The sequence below is a fragment of the Tachysurus fulvidraco genome, chromosome 7 (genome assembly GCF_022655615.1).
Source record: "Tachysurus fulvidraco isolate hzauxx_2018 chromosome 7, HZAU_PFXX_2.0, whole genome shotgun sequence".
Lineage (NCBI taxonomy): Eukaryota > Metazoa > Chordata > Actinopteri > Siluriformes > Bagridae > Tachysurus > Tachysurus fulvidraco.
This window is the reverse complement of record NC_062524.1, coordinates 22,675,742-22,691,880: the sequence shown is the minus strand read 5'-3', so window position 1 is coordinate 22,691,880 and position 16,139 is coordinate 22,675,742.

The following is a 16,139-nucleotide window of genomic DNA, read 5'->3' as shown; positions in this document are numbered from 1 at the left end:
GTCAGACCGATAACATTTTGTACAGTAGAATTAAATGGTGAATCCTCCAGTTTATTACCAGTTAATTATGGGGTCCCTCAAGGATCAGTTCTAGGACCTCTGCTTTTCTCTATATACATGCTTCCATTAGGGAACATTATTAGAAGACATGGGATTAGTTTCCATTGTTATGCTGATGACACACAGTTATATATCTCATCAAAACCAGATGAAATAGCCACAGTGACCAAATTAACTCAATGCCTTAGAGAGATAAAAGACTGGATGAGCTGCAACTTTCTGTTGTTAAACTCCAATAAGACAAAAATACTACTTATAGGTCCAAAAACCAGTGCACAGAAACTCTCACAATTTAACTTCCATTTAGACTGATGTACTGCTACTAGTAGCTCAACAGTGAAAGACCTCGGTGTTATATTAGACAGCAACTTGTCTTTTAAAAATCATATCGGCCATACTAGCAAAACAGCCTTCTTGCACCTTAGAAATATTGCAAAGCTGAGAAACATCCTGTCTGTATCTGATGCTGAGAAGCTAGTTCATGCATTCATGACCTCTAGACTGGACTATTGTAATGCATTACTAGGTGGTTGTCCTGCATTTTTAATAAATAGGTTACAGTTAGTCCAAAATGCAACTGCCAGAGTTCTCACTAGGACAAGAAAGTATGACCATATAACCCCAATTTTATCATCTCTACACTGGCTACCTGTTAAGTTTAGAATTGACTACAAACTGCTGCTACTTACGTACAAGGCTCTTAATGGTTTAGCTCCCATGTATCTAACTAGTCTTCTAACACGTTACAATCCTTCACGCACTCTGAGATCACAAAACTCAGGACTTTTGGTAGTTCCCAGTATATCTAAGTCTACTAAAGGTGGTAGAGCAGTTTCTTATTTAGCTCCCAAACTTTGGAATAGTCTTCCTGATAGTGTTCGAGGCTCAGACACACTTTCCCAGTTTAAATGTAGATTAAAAACTCATCTCTTTAGTCAGGCGTACACATAATACATCCCATAATATCATGCACCAGTACATCAGACCAGCACATTTTTATGAACAGCACATATGTTAATCCCTTTCCACTGCTTCTCTCTTTTTTTTTTACCTATCCTGAGGCATCCAGACACTGTACCAGCTCCCAACGTCCTCTGTGGGACGAAGCCTTTGGACGTCCACTGAGCCGAGGCCGACTCTAAGAATCCTGAGACATCTCCAGTTAGACTCTGTGATACTAAGGAGATCCGAAGTCCATGATCCTTACACCAATACAACATTTAAATGACTGTATATTACAATCACACCCCCAGTGTCACCCATATGAGGATGGGTTCCCTTGAGTCCGGTTCCTCTCAAGGTTTCTTACTTTACCAATTTAAGGGAGTTTTTCCTTGCCACTGCTGCCTGATTCACCTCAGACTTGCTCATAGGGGAATAAATACATACACATTGTGAACTATATACATCTAATAATAATCTAGAATTTTTATTCTGTTAATCCTTATTTCTTTTATTATTCGTTAATTCCTTTATCATTAATTATGTTTACCTTCTGCTCTGTGTTTATGTTCTGTAAAGCTGCTTTGTGACAATGTCTATTGTAAAAAGCGCTATACAAATAAAATTTAATTGAATTGAATTGACTCCGTTTGTTTGATTTCGGTTTCGGGAGCTCACGCTGCAATTTCTCCCGACCGGGAAGTGAGCATGCAGTTTCCACGTCGGTCTCTGAGGATCTCGATGCAGGTAGGGAGGGGCTTTCCCCCTCTGAACAGCACACAGGCGGCTGGCGTTTTTCCTAGACATCCATGCTGAGGTTTTGAGGTCTTGGAGAAATCCATTTTCAGCGCATATTTTTTCTCCTGCCATGTCTGACTATTCAGCCATGATAGTATATATTTATTTGTATATATTTATAATATACATTATATTATTATTATTATTATTATTATTATTATTATTATTATTATTATTATTATATACATTATAATATATATTCAGGGATTGAAAACCATGATATGGGGCCATGCCTGGGATTGATGCCTGGGATGCCCGCATGGAGGAAACCTGCATTCCATTCAAGCCATGTAGGACTACTTCAGCCCTTGTGGGTAAGGCCTACATGGCAGCAGACCAAGCAGGTGTGGCCCTGCACACCATGGCAGTTTTGCAGGCCTACCAGGCTGACCTGCTGACAGAGCTTGATGGTGGCCAGGGGTTGGAACCTCGGGTGGTATCTGAGCTCCACCGAGCCACTGACTTTGCGCTTCGTGCCACAAAGCAGACAGCCCACTCCATAGGCCGTGCAATGGCTATGCTCAGGGCTTGTTCGGCGACACAGTGAGTACTGTCGTCGACAGGCACGAGGAGGTAAAATGCCAGTCGAGCAGCCTGGGTCATCTTCCAGCCGCACCCAACCGCCTCCTAGCTCACTACAGGGCAGTAAGGAGGGTTAGTGTGGCTGCCTGTGTTGAAAGGAATAAAGAGGAACTTCTCTTGCTCCTGAGGAAAGAGGCCATAGAGCATGTTCCCCTCCCAGAGCAGGACTCCGGCTTTACAGCCGATATTTCATTGTTCCCAAGAAGGACGGGGGGCTGCGTCCGATTTTGGACCTGCGGGCTCTGAACTGTACTCTGAACACTTACAGGTTCAAGATGCTCACGCTCAAGGTTATCGTGGCCCAGATCAGGTCCAAAGACTGATTTGTGACAATCGACCTTGAGGACGCTTATTTTCACATAGGTATTCTGCCAGAGCATAGGAAGTTCCTCAGGTTCACTTTTGTGAAGTATAATAGTAGTGTTCTTCCTTTTGGCCTAGCCCTTTCACCACACACATTTACAAAGTGCATGGATGCTGCCCGGGCACCGTTGTGTCTCCAGGTCATCCATGTACTGAATTACCTGGATGACTGGAAAATGCTGTGCTTGCCCATATGAGGTCTCTAGGCCTCAGGTTGGACCCAGAAAAGTGTGTGCTTTCTCCTTTTCAGAGAACCACCTTTGGGGCTAGTTTGGGACTCCACCACGATGCGGGCACATCTGTCTCTCGCTCGGGTGGCTTCCATCTTGTCAGCGGTGAAAGCTATTCGGCTAGGCTGAGGCCTCTCTATCGCCAAGGCACAGAGGGTGCTCAGCCTCATGTCGGCAGCATCCAACGTTATCCCTTTGGGTCTGCTTCACATGAGGCCATTCCAGCTCTGGCTCAGGGGTGCGGGCTTTCATCCTCGCAGACATCCCCTCAGGGTTATAAGGGTTACGTGCTGTGGGCTTCGTACCCTTCTTATGTGGGAAAGACCCCGGTTCCTGGCCTAGGGTCCCACTCTTGGGGCATGTCACCTTCGCAGGACTTTTCCAACAGACGCCTAGCTTTCGGGCTGGGGAGGGCCTAGGATGGCCACCCTGCCTAGGGTCGATGGGAGGGCCCCTATCTCTCATGGCACATAAACTGCCTGGAGATGGGGGCTGTGTTTCTATCTTTGAAACACTTTCTTCCACACCTCAGGGTCTGCCATGTCTTAGTACGGACAGACAGCACTGTGGTGGCTCCCTATATCAATCATCAGAGCGGTCTGCGTTTGCGCCCCTATTTCGGGTTGGCACTGCAGATTCTGCTCTGGGCAGAGACCAGGTTCCTTTTAATTCCAGGGCGTATAAATCGGGAGACAGACTTCCTGTCGAGGCAGGTGCTGAGGCCCAGGGAGTGATGTCTCCTCCCCCACATGGTGGAGCGAATTTGGCAGATTTTTGGCCGGGCAGAAGTGGATCTGTTCGTCTCTATGGAGTCAACCCACTGTCCGCTGTGGCTTTCCCTCTCTCATCCGGCCTATTTGGGCTTGGATGTATTGGTATGGATGTTTCCAAGGCTCCGTCCATGTGCCTTCCCCCCCGGTAGCTCTGCTCCCGCAAGTGCTAGCTAGAGTGCGCCACGACTGGGTCAACCTACTCCTAGTTGCCCCTCATTGGCTCTCTCCAGTTTGATTCACTGTCCTAGCCTCCTTCCTGAACAGCACTCCATGGAGGTTCCCGGCAGGGAGGATCTCCTCTCTCAGGTGCAGGGGGCAATCCTACACTTCTGCCCCGAGATGTGGAAGCTTTGGGTCTGGCCCCAGAGGGGGACCAGTTCCTAGAGGCAGGCCTCTCATCTGAGGTGATCGAGACTCTACGGAATGCTAGGGCTATCTCCACTAGGAAGCTATATGCTCTGAAGTGGACGCCTCTGGTGCTATGAACACTGTCAGGATCCAGTTCACTGCAGTCTTGCTTTTCTCAGGGCCTGTCCCCATCTACTTTAGAGGTGTACGTGGCCGCCATCGCTGCGAACCACAAACCTGTCCTCGGGGCCTCCTTGCATAGGCACCCTCTGGTCTCTCGCTTTCTGCATTGTGTCAGGCAACTGAGGCCTTCCTGCAGACTGCGCCTTTCTTCTTGGGACCTCTCTGTGGTCCTGGAGGGGCTGTTGAATGCCCCCTTGAGCCCATGGAGTCATCCTCTGAGAAGTTTCTGACCCTGAATTTGGCTCTGCTCCTAGCCTTGGCCTCTCTTGAGAGAGTGGGAATTTTCCCCTGGCATGGCCAAGGCTATTCTGCACCCTGGGGCAGGATATGTCCCTAAGGTGCCCAGGATGGCTGGCTATCCAGTCATACTGCGCCCCATGAGTCGGCAGAACAGGAAAGTCTGCATTTGCTTTGTCCACTGAGGGCCTTGAGGACTTATGTCCACTGCTCTAGCTCATGGAGTAACTCCTCCACCCCTTTTTTGTCTGTCCTGAGAGCCGGAATAAGGGTAATCCGGTTTCCAAGCAGCGCCTGGCACACTGGGTAGTGGAGGCCATTAGCTCAAGCCTATGAGGTGCGTGGTCTTGCCTCGCCTCTCGGCATCAGGGCTCACTCTGCTAGGAGCATTGCCTCGTCCAGCACCTTGGCCAGGGGTGTTCACTTTGGAGATGTTTGTGCTGCGGCAGGTTGGTCCTCTACGCACACCTTTATCAGGTTCTATAACCTGGATTTGGACCCCTCTCCAGGGTCCCAGGTCCTGCAGGGCCTTTGATGGTTTGTTCCCAGTCAGCTCGTGCTCTCTCATGGCCTCTGGCACAGTCATCGACCGGTGTGGAGGCGTGGGTATTGGCGTTACCATAGCGTCAGCACTGACTCAGTGTCTAAAGGGAACTCAAAAGGGAACTACACCCAGTTACGTATGTAACCCGGTTCCCTGAGAAGGGAACGAGATGCTGCATCATGGGCCACTCCCCTGGCATCCTTCCTTCAGACAAATAGAAGCTGGAGTAGTATGACGTAGATGCTCTTATATGAACTTACTGGCACGTAATCACTCTGTTCCGCGTCCTTCTTGAGCAATTAAATAGCGTGTGTGCACACAGAGCTTCAGACACAACTTCCTTACAGAAGCATTCCCATAGCATCAGCACTGACGCAGCATCTCGTTCCCTTCTCAGGGAACCAGGTCACATACGTAACCTGGTGTAGTTTTCTTGCAATGTAGAAATTTCCTCTTTATTCCTTTCAACAAAATCTGAATCAAAACCTTCAATATCTCTACTGGAGTGATCATCTCCTTAACCTTGTTTCTGTATACAAAGTAGACATTGCCAGCTGGTAGAACTTACTTCATAATAATCCTATGACTGGAACTATTAGTGAATGTCTTAGAGCTTCAGTGGAATAATCTTGAAATGATGTTCAAATGAATCTCTTTTGCTCTACTGGCTTGCAGTGAGGTGATAGGGAATCATTTGTATTAGTCTTGGAATTTAGCAACTGCTCTGGCAATTTAGCTGATAACCTCTCGCAGTCATTCAGCTTGCAAACCTTGAAAATAAGTCAATGACGCTCTATAAATCTACAAATTCCCCGTCTTTGCTATCATTAAAGGTCATTAAAGGTTTCTTTAGAAGCAGCTAATGCATTTAATGCAAGTGAGATACTTGAGATTGCATGACTGGAGTCTTGTATTTGTTGCAGAGGAGCAGAATGCATTTTCCCTCATTATCTTCAATACTTTCAGCATAAACTTGTAACCTTGCTTGTGCTGCGTTGTCTTTTTAGTTCTTCCAACCATTCCACTTTCCTTTTATTCTCTTTCAACTTAATTTGCCTTGAGCTTCTCTTTCGGCCGATAACCTTTTATCCTCTACCTCTACCTTTTATCCGCTACTTCAGCTGCTGCTATTTGTCTTTTCTGCAAGGAATCATGGGAAGACTGAACATATTAGACACAGAATTTGGCTTACTGGAAGTTGATAAGGAGATGTTGGACACATTGGCTTCACACACTGAATCTGAGTCAGGTCAAGATATGCTCTCAGGATCTCCACTGAGAAGGTGTTGAGCCCTTTCATTTGCAGTGCTAGTAATGGAAAGACAAATATCTTTTTTTTTCTCTAAATTACTGATTCGAGACTTGTGAGGCTTCTTGTGTCACCATAAATATGGTCGACCTCAGACTGAATGGCATTAATGATGCTCACAAACTCAGAAATCAAATCTGCATCATCATTGTTCTTCATGGCTCATTTCAACCCGTTGATGTGATACTTCCATCTTCTACACTTCTGTTCAAAGCTATACTTCAAAGCTTTAGATTGTTTAGTCTTGGGTCTTGCCAGTTTTACGCTTCTCAATGAGCAAGCATGCACACTGGATACATTTGCAAACATGGTATGTAATTTTTGATTAGTTTAATTTATATAAGTTTATATTTTGGTTATTTTATAATGTGTATTGTGATTTCTACACTTAACTGTAGTTTGTGTTTAGAAATCAAAATACGCATTATAAAATAACCAAAAAATAAAATTAAATCAATTAATCTAGTCAAAAATTAGCGAAATGTGTGTGTTTAAGTACGATTGCATCACCTAATGGAAATTGATGTCATCAACTTAGATACCCTGTGTGCCAGAAAAAAGAAACTTTGAGCAGCAAATACAGCCCTAAATGATATAGAAACGGCTATATGCAGTGCAAAGGGGTGTACGAAAACACATTACACAGAATGGTTAAGTTAACAGTACATAAAATAGTATACAACACAGTAGAGGTGATACTGACAAAATAAAGAATACAAACATTTATCAATACACCACACTTGTCTTTATCACATAAAGTTTATCACATGTTGTGGATACTAATGGCTGATTCGTTGGATGGCATTGTGTGTCCATTGTTTCCTCTAATCAATCACCGTTGGATGGGATTGTGGCCTCGTCGGGTCCTGCTGTGTTTTTCAGGATCACGAGTGCAATCGTTGGAGATCAAGGAGGTAAGGGAACAGTACCCTGCCTACCTGGAGACCTTTCAGCGCACCATCCAGGACCCAAGGGTAGTGATGTACAATAATTTGTTCGTTTTTCCTTGTAGATTGATAAGCAAGTTACCTTTACTACTCAACAAGTATCAAAACAGAACTGTGCTTTAAAGAACCTGTTGTTCAAGAAACTGACATGAGAGTTTCCCACAAAAATACTCATATATTTTTGTTGCCAGACATTTTGACTCGTGAATGGACTGAGTATAATTTTCCCTAGATTTTCGAAATGGACTCTTTAAAGTTTGAGGTGAACTGATTTGATTCAAACCAATTGTGAATGTGAAATTTTTCAGTGTGGAAAAAGAACATGGTTGTTTAATGTTTAACTCAAACAGTCAAATTGTTTTTATTTTATTTTCTTTACGGTTATATATATATATATATAGGTGTGTTTAATTCTGAGCCGTTTCATAAGATTACTGTTTTTATTTAAATAAATATTTTTGTTTAGTTCAATTGAACGTGTGTATATTAACCTGGGTCCTTTATACTAAGGTGTGGAGCCGTCTCATCTATCCTGTTAGATATAGGAGGGTGGGTTTTCCTGAGTATTCTCCACACTTATGCACACTTCAGGCTACCACCGTGAATAAGATAGATCCTGAAGCCCACCTCACCTTATCTGTAGTCCCACATGACAACACGATAGACACCAACATATAACCACTCGTTATACTGAGACCTAAAGCATTGGGTGGGAGGACTAAGATCCTGTTGCCCACTCTTCCTTAGACAAAGGCTTGTTATCTGCCCCACAAGGTGGTGGCATATTCCCCTCTGCCACATATTGGTGCACGAACAGGATAAATTCCTGCGTCCTGATTCAGTGTAAGATTGAAGCCTTTGAGTCGACGCTATGGCTGAACTAGATGAATTAAAGAAACAGTTCGAAGAAATGCAAAGACGGTTTAGTGAGCAGTCCGGCATGTTGGAGCAAGCCAGAGCTGAATAGAGAGAGGCACTTTCCCTTGCTAAAATAGTTGTGGAACAACAAGCTGCTGCTCAAAAAGCACCGTCTACTGTGTGCATCCCAAGAGATCGTAAACTTCCAGAGTTCAGTGGATGTCGTCCCATGCCTGGCGAGTTGAGCATAGAAGAGTGGATAAGTTCAATGAAGTCCGCCTTCAAGGTGATGAAAATTCCTGAAGAAGACAGAATTGAGTTTGTTAAGCAGTATTTAAAAGATGAAGCAAAGATGACAGTCAAGTTTATGCTCAACGGAAAGGAGAAATCAGTAGATGAGATTTTCGCTGCTTTGGACCAGACTTATGGGGACAAACCTCTCCTTGGCAGCAGGCTGAAAGAGTTTTTGACCGCAAACAAATGCCTGGAGAAACCATCCGTTCTTATGCTTATGATTTGCAAGAGAAGCTGAGTATCATCCAGAGCAGAGATCCATCTAAAATTCCTGATGCTGATGGTGTACTAAAGGAACAGCTTGTGTTAGGCCACAAAGATGATTCACTATGGCGTGAAATGAAGAGGAGGAAGGCTGAGAGAGACCTGACATTTATCCTGCTTATGCAAGAAGCTCTTACTTGGTCAGAAGAAGAGGAAGTTCAAGTTCCAAGCAGTCTGAGATCCAGTACTCGTTCACGGGGTGTCGTTCATGTTACCTCGGCGACAGAGAACTGTTCAGTCCCCCCTCACCCTAGAGTCAATCTATGAAGCTGTTCAACAGATCGCTGCCCGACAAGAAGAACTGTTCCAGATGGTCAACAGCAAAGAAAAAGTGAAACCTATTTACCTCTTGTAAAGGAGAGCAAGATAAAAAGTGCACATTTAAAGGATAGTGAAGGTAGATACATATGTTACACATGTGGTAAACCAGGTCACACAAGTCGACGTTGTCTTCAGAACAAATAAACCTCTAAACCTCACACAGCAGAGAAGGGAAAAACTGCAGACCGAGACACCCCAGTGCTAGAGAGCCCAGGTCCATCTGTCATTTGAAGTCATACTGCAGACTATGATACGGAGGATGTTTCTAAGTCCCTTTGTGAGAGTGCTTTTGGAGACTGTTTGACCATTGAAGTGAAAATAGCGGGTATCAGTACCATCTGCCAGAAGTCACTACTATCACCGAGTCACATTTTAAGAAACACTTTGGAGAAGTTGTGTTGTCGTTCGCCAACTGGGTCCGCCTCACAGCAGCAAATGGCCTGGACATTCCCATCATAGGCTGTCTAGAGGCAGACATACAGTAGAGTGCATGGGAAAGATGTTACATGGAAAGTGTGTATTTGTAATCAAGGAGACGGAAACCAACGGGACAGAGTTGAATAGAACGTCTGGCATCCTTGGGATGAATGTGCTGAGTGAACTTAAAGATCTATTCATGACTACTGGAGACATGAAGAAGCTGAGACGATATAGCTGCGGTTTTGAGGAGGCAAGGGTCCAACGAGTGTTAGGTAACATTAAGATGCAGGCTGAGGCATTAAACTGTGATGACAAGATTGGCTTTTTGAAGGTTGATGGGAAACAAGCAATCACTATCCCTCCATTCAGTAAACATGTTTTGGAGGGCCGCTGTAGAATACCACCAAGAGTAAGCTGTCAAGTGTTGGTGGAGGCCTCTTTAAATGTCAGTTTGCCTAAAAGTGTACTGATCGCTAATGTGCTCACCAAACCAGCCGATGGTAAAGTCCCAGTCAGAGTCTTGAATTCCAGTGAAAAACCTGTAAAACTCCCACCACAATGTAGGATCGTTGTGCTGTCCAAGCCACAGGAAGAGCTTGTCGAGTTTGAGGAGAAGGAAGGTACTTTGCATGTTAAAGCTATACAGCAACATCAGCTGAATGTGGAGATAAGCACCACCGAGCAGCTGCCAGTTCCAGTGCAAATTAATTTAGAGAACCTCACAGAAACTCAACGTCGCACACTGCAGGAACTACTGGTCAAGCACAGTGATGTGTTTTCAAAGAACGATTGTGACCTTGGTTATACAACTGCCGTTACACACAGTGTCCCGACAGGGGATGCTCCTCCTATTAGGCAAAGACATCGTAGAATCCTGCCTCGGGTGTTTCTGGAAGTAAAAAAACATGTTCAAGACTTGGTGTCTCAAGGTATTCTCAGAGAAAGCTGTAGTCCCTGGGCATCTCCAGCTGTGATTGTGATTAAAAAGGATGATAGCATACGCTTTTGCTGCAACTACAGAAGATTAAATGAAGTGACTCACAAAGATGCTTATCCTCTCCCTTGTTTTGGGAAATGCAGAGCTGTTCTCCACCCTTGATCTTACCTCTGGGTATTTCCAATGAACAAGGAGGATAGGGCAAAGACAGCGGTAACCACTCCATTTGGATTATTTGAATGGACCAGGATGCCATTCGGGCTCTGTAATGCTCCTGTGACCTTCCAGCATCTGATAGGGTGGTGCTCAGGGATCTAACTGTTGACATACTGCTCATCTACCTGGATGACATTATCGTTTTTTTCAAAAGACTTCGAAAGTCATTGTCAAAGACTAGGAATAGTGTTCAACCGATTGAGAAGCATGGTTTGAAACTAAAACCCAGCAAGTGCTTCCTTTTGACAGCCGAAGTGAAATTCTTGGGTCATCTAATATCCTCCCAAGGAATAAAAGTGGATGGAGAGAAAACTCAGGTGTTGGAGACATGGCCTGCACCCACAAATGTCAAAGAGTTAAGACAGGGATTTATAAGTTATTACAGGAGATTCGTTCCTGGTTTTGCTCAATTAGCCCGGCCTCTTCATGCCCTGGTTGGTAAAGGAGGAAAAGGAAGAATTGTTGAATCTCTTAACTGGACAACTGAATGTCAGACAGCATTCAACAAACTCAAGCAATGTTTAATGTCTCCACCAGTCCTTGCATACCCAGATTTCAGTTTACATGGTCTTGGAGCCGTGTTGAGCCAGAGAGAAGGAGGTGCTGAGCACGTGACTGCGTATGCAAGTCGAGGTCTTCGTGGATCAGAGAAGAACGACAAGAACTACAGTGCTTTCAAAATAGAGTTGCTAGCTTTAAAATGGGCTGTAAACGAAAAGTTTAAAGAATACATGATCTACTCCAAATTCTCTGTGATTACAGATGACAACCCTTTGCGCTACCTGGAGACAACAAAACTAGGAGCAGTTGAACAACGATGGATAGCTCAGCTGTCAGAGTTTGACTTTGAAGTCTTCTACAAACCAGGACAACAAAACACAAATGCAGATGTATTTTCAAGGATTCCCTCCGGAGAGGAATTGGAGCAGGAGGACTGATAAAGATTTCATTAAGATGAACTTGGATGAGGTGTGAGCATGCTTATGGCCGCTGCTAAAAATCAGCAGGTCCAGGTGTCTTCACCTTCACACTTCAGGCTACCACCGTGAATAAGATAGATCCTGAAGCCCACCTCACCTTATCTGTAGTCCCACATGACAACACGATAGACACCAACATATAACCACTCGTTATACTGAGACCTAAAGCATTGGGTGGGAGGACAAAGATCCTGTTGCCCACTCAGTCTTCCTTAGTCAAAGGCTTGTTATCTACCCCACAAGGTGGTGGCATATTCCCCTCCATCACACGTTGTATAAAATTTCTTAAGTAATTCTCTACGAGTTCTACAAAATGACATTATTGTAGTCTTTGGGCTCTTAAAGAAATGCACCCCTACTTTGGCTATTAACAGTCAAACGTAAAACATTTATGAGTGTAAAAAAATGTATGTGATGCAGAGACTGCATGTTTTCTTTGTAGGTCAATATTCATGTTCTTTATGATTTTATAAACATGTTAATCTTCACTGGATTCAAGTTAACTGAATCCAGTTTTTGAATCCAGTTTTAGGATTATGAAATCAACAGCAAATATTTGTCTCTTCCTGTGTCTACCCATTTCTGAATAAACTCGGTTAAAAGCTTAACTGGTTCACCAAATCTCCTCATTCAACACTGATTAACCTTCTTGATGTCCATTTTATAGAAGGATTTTTTTCAGAAACTGTTCTTGTGCCCTAATATCATTATTTTGTCTTTTTTGTGGTGTAAAATGGCTGCTTTTTACACTATTGATGTTGGTGCATGACATAGGCATGGATACACAAATCGTTCTCATGTGTGTCTATATGCATATACATGTAGAAAAGTGACTAAATATGCATATACAGATAAATAAAATAAATATACATATAAATTACATGACCAGAAGTGTATTTAGTGAAGAAGTCTACTTTCCAGCTCGAACTTGAATTTTTATCCCCTCTGGTAATAAAAATAGTGAAATTTTACTGATTTTGCTTGCCGTCTTTGCGGTTAACGTTATACAGTAGATAAACGCCTCCAGCTCTGACTGCGCGTGCACACTGTGCGTGCCTGTGCTTCTCCCTTCAAATAAAGCAGACAGCTGATAATGCACTTTTGAAAGACTACAATGTACATGCGTAAAAGCAAAGTAAAAAAAACGCTTTTGGATCAAACTGATAAATAATTTTCTTTCCCATCGACGACATGTCTTGCATTTAACGCAATTTTTATTGTTTATTAATGAAACTAAAAATTATACTTTTAGTTTTAGGGTGGCTGAGATCACAGACTGGGGGGCTGAAGCCAACCTAAAAAAAGTCCTAGAACCGCCCAAACATTTGGAGCTGAAACTCACGATTCGTAGCTGTGACTGGAAATGTAATGATACCACCACCATGCTTCACTGTAGGGAGCCACATACCTGTGGAAAAATGCAAAGAGTACATAGCAGAACAAGACACTGAAATTAATTTCATTGGGTTCTGGTCTCAGCTTTAGATTCATTTTCATGAGTCATTTCGGCTCAACCCAGAAGTTTCAATCACCTCATCGGCTTCATACTTTAAGGAAATATATTCAGGGATTCATCAATGTCAACTGAAATTCTAAGATTAGTATACTTTCTCTGAAATGCCTCCCATTTATTATAATTGGAATGGGCAGGATTCAATATTGTAAGCTAGCCACTAGAGGGCCTCAGATACATTTGGGTACACTTTTACACTATCCAAAAATGCATACAGTCGGTAGGTAAGTCTCATACATCCTAGAATGTGAGCTCTCTGACAATTAATGGCACCTTAATTTTCTCCCTAAGCATTCTACCAATAGGTTTCTAATAAGTTACTAGTTACTCTTCCATGTGTCTATAGGTAAGATTATGAAACATCCCTTTGTCTGTGATTGGATAGGACATGGTAGTGGCAAGTTAGTGTGTGTTGTGCTGGTATGACTGTATAAAAGATTTATTTGGCTTGCAAATAAAAAGGTACAATCTGTAGATATTAGGCTCCAAATGAGGAGGATGTGACTTAAATTTTAATCACCTGAGCATAAATATGTCTAATAATTAATAACTGATACCCAAGAAAACTAGGGCGGTTCTAGGATTTCATCTTTAGGGGGCTTTAGCCGTAAGAATTTAAAACAAGAAGAGTTATATATTATATATTATATGACTACATAGTAAGCCAAAAGTTATGGTATTATTAAATGGCAAAAGTGGACACCAAAATTTTAGTCATTCTACAACGTCCCAAAGGTGTTCTACTGGATTCAGATCATCTAACATGGTACGGTACATTTTCTCAAGTCATTGAGACATGAGAAAATTGTGACCATGAAGTCATGCATACATAGTCAGAAACTATAATTTCTTATGGTACAGTATATTTAAAATTTCTTATTATGTGGATGGTGACTATATTTAACATAAATGGTTGAGATGATGCTGTAGTTTAATAAATAAAGCAATAAATACAGGTACAATAAATAATAAATAGAAAATCGGAATAGGGAATAGCTAAGTGTATGGGAGTGGCAGTACTACATGGTTATAAAGCTAGATGAAGAACTAAATGCAGACTTAAAGAAAAAAAATTGTTTTCGACCTGAATGTCTGTGATTGGATAGGACATGGTAGTGGCAAGTCAGTGTGTGTTGTTTTGGTATGACTGTGTCAAAGACTCATTGTCTATAAATTTGGTAATGTTAATGACGATCGGACCTGTAGAGTTTGTGTTAGTCTGCCTTCCTCAGAGTACAGCTCAGGCCACAGGACACTGTTGACTGGATATTTTTGGTTAGGTGTCCTTTGATTCATATTTGCAAGTACTGTAAATAATTTGCTAAGAGATTTACCAGTTTCAGTTGGACTCTACTATACTAAAGAGGAGATGCCAACTTAATGTGGTCTTTGAGGACAACAATCTCCATCAATACAACATTTGTTGTACTGTATATTTATAATCACTCCCTCCGGTGTCACTCATGAGGATGAGGTTCCCCTTTGAGTCTGTTCCTCTTAAGGGAGTTTTTCCTTGCCACTGCCGCCTGAGTCACCTCAGACTTGCTCGTTGGGGATAAATACAAACACATTTAAATATACCTAATATTAATCTTGAATTTTGTATTATATTAACCTTTTGTTTTATGTCTATGTTCTGTGAAGCTGCTTTCATACAATTTGTTATTTGTTAAAAGCACTATACAAATAAATTTAATTTGAAAAATGTAAATTAGCACTGTAGATTGTTTGTCTCTCCCTGCATAGAGAATTGTTGTTGTGTTAATTGTAGAAGCTAATTCTCCAGTTCTCCAATAATTAACAATTAACAGGTTTTGAGTCAACCCTGTATCATTGTACTTATCCCTAAAGAACTTGAGATTTTGAAATCTGTGCTTTAACAAATGTTAAAAAATAACATAGCAAATAATAAAAAATAAAAATACAGAAAAAAACCTGTTTAACACAATTTTAAATCTTTTGTTTAAATTTGATCGCCTGTTACACCTGCATCGTGCTAAGATATGGTGCAGAGCAAGACATCATCAAAGCATTTTGCCTATAAAAAATAATGATGCTCAGAGAAGAGTCAAGACAAATTTACAAGTCATGACCTATTCTTTTTTCATTTATTGGAGTAAACCTGAATTCCTTTGACTCCTTATTAAGAGGATTAAACAAAGATGTGGTAATTTTGGAGAGAAAACACACTGGGACTGACCTCAATACTCATCTCATTCTCCCTAAGCTGTTGTTATTTCTCTGTCCCCAATGCGGATGACACACCATGATCCAGTGGCCTCCTCTGAGTGTAATGGTATTAAAAGTTTGGTGAAAAATGTTTGGTAATCTAATGTCACCATAATATTTTCTCCAAGGCTGTCAATGTTTCTATGAAATAAGTTGTACACTTTGTTTAGATCACACTACACATTATAGTACGCTCTGTGCACCTTTGGAAATGTTCATACTGTACTTTCATCTGAATATTTGTATTGGAGGTCACTATCTCCAACTATCTCTCACTATCTTGTTTTGTTATAGTAGCCTTTCTTTTTTCCTGGTTTGAGAAGTTGTACATTCAAGTCATGTTTAGAGCTTCAACATTTTAAGCACAGGGGCCCAAAAATCACAACTCCACATTTTTTTCCAATTCCAAAAACACTTGAATTTTGAAAACGGTAATAATTTTTGATAGTAAAAATAGTGGGATAAACCCTGATTAACAAGATTTTAAGCCTTTTTTAATGCTCACTTGGGTGGATGGTGCAGAGAAATCCAAAGTTAAAGCATTTGCCTTTCAAATGATGCTCAGAGAAGAGTCAAGAGGCAAGAATTTGCAATTCATGATCTTTCCTCCTTATTGTTCACTTAAGTAAACCTGAACTACTTTGAACTTTTATTAAGAGTATTAGATAAATATATAGCCACTTCAGTGCCCATTTCTGAGACACAATGATACAATGGAAATTATGGAAAGACCCTACAATAGTCATTAGCTTAATTTACTCATAAACACAGTAAAAACTAAAAATTCTCAA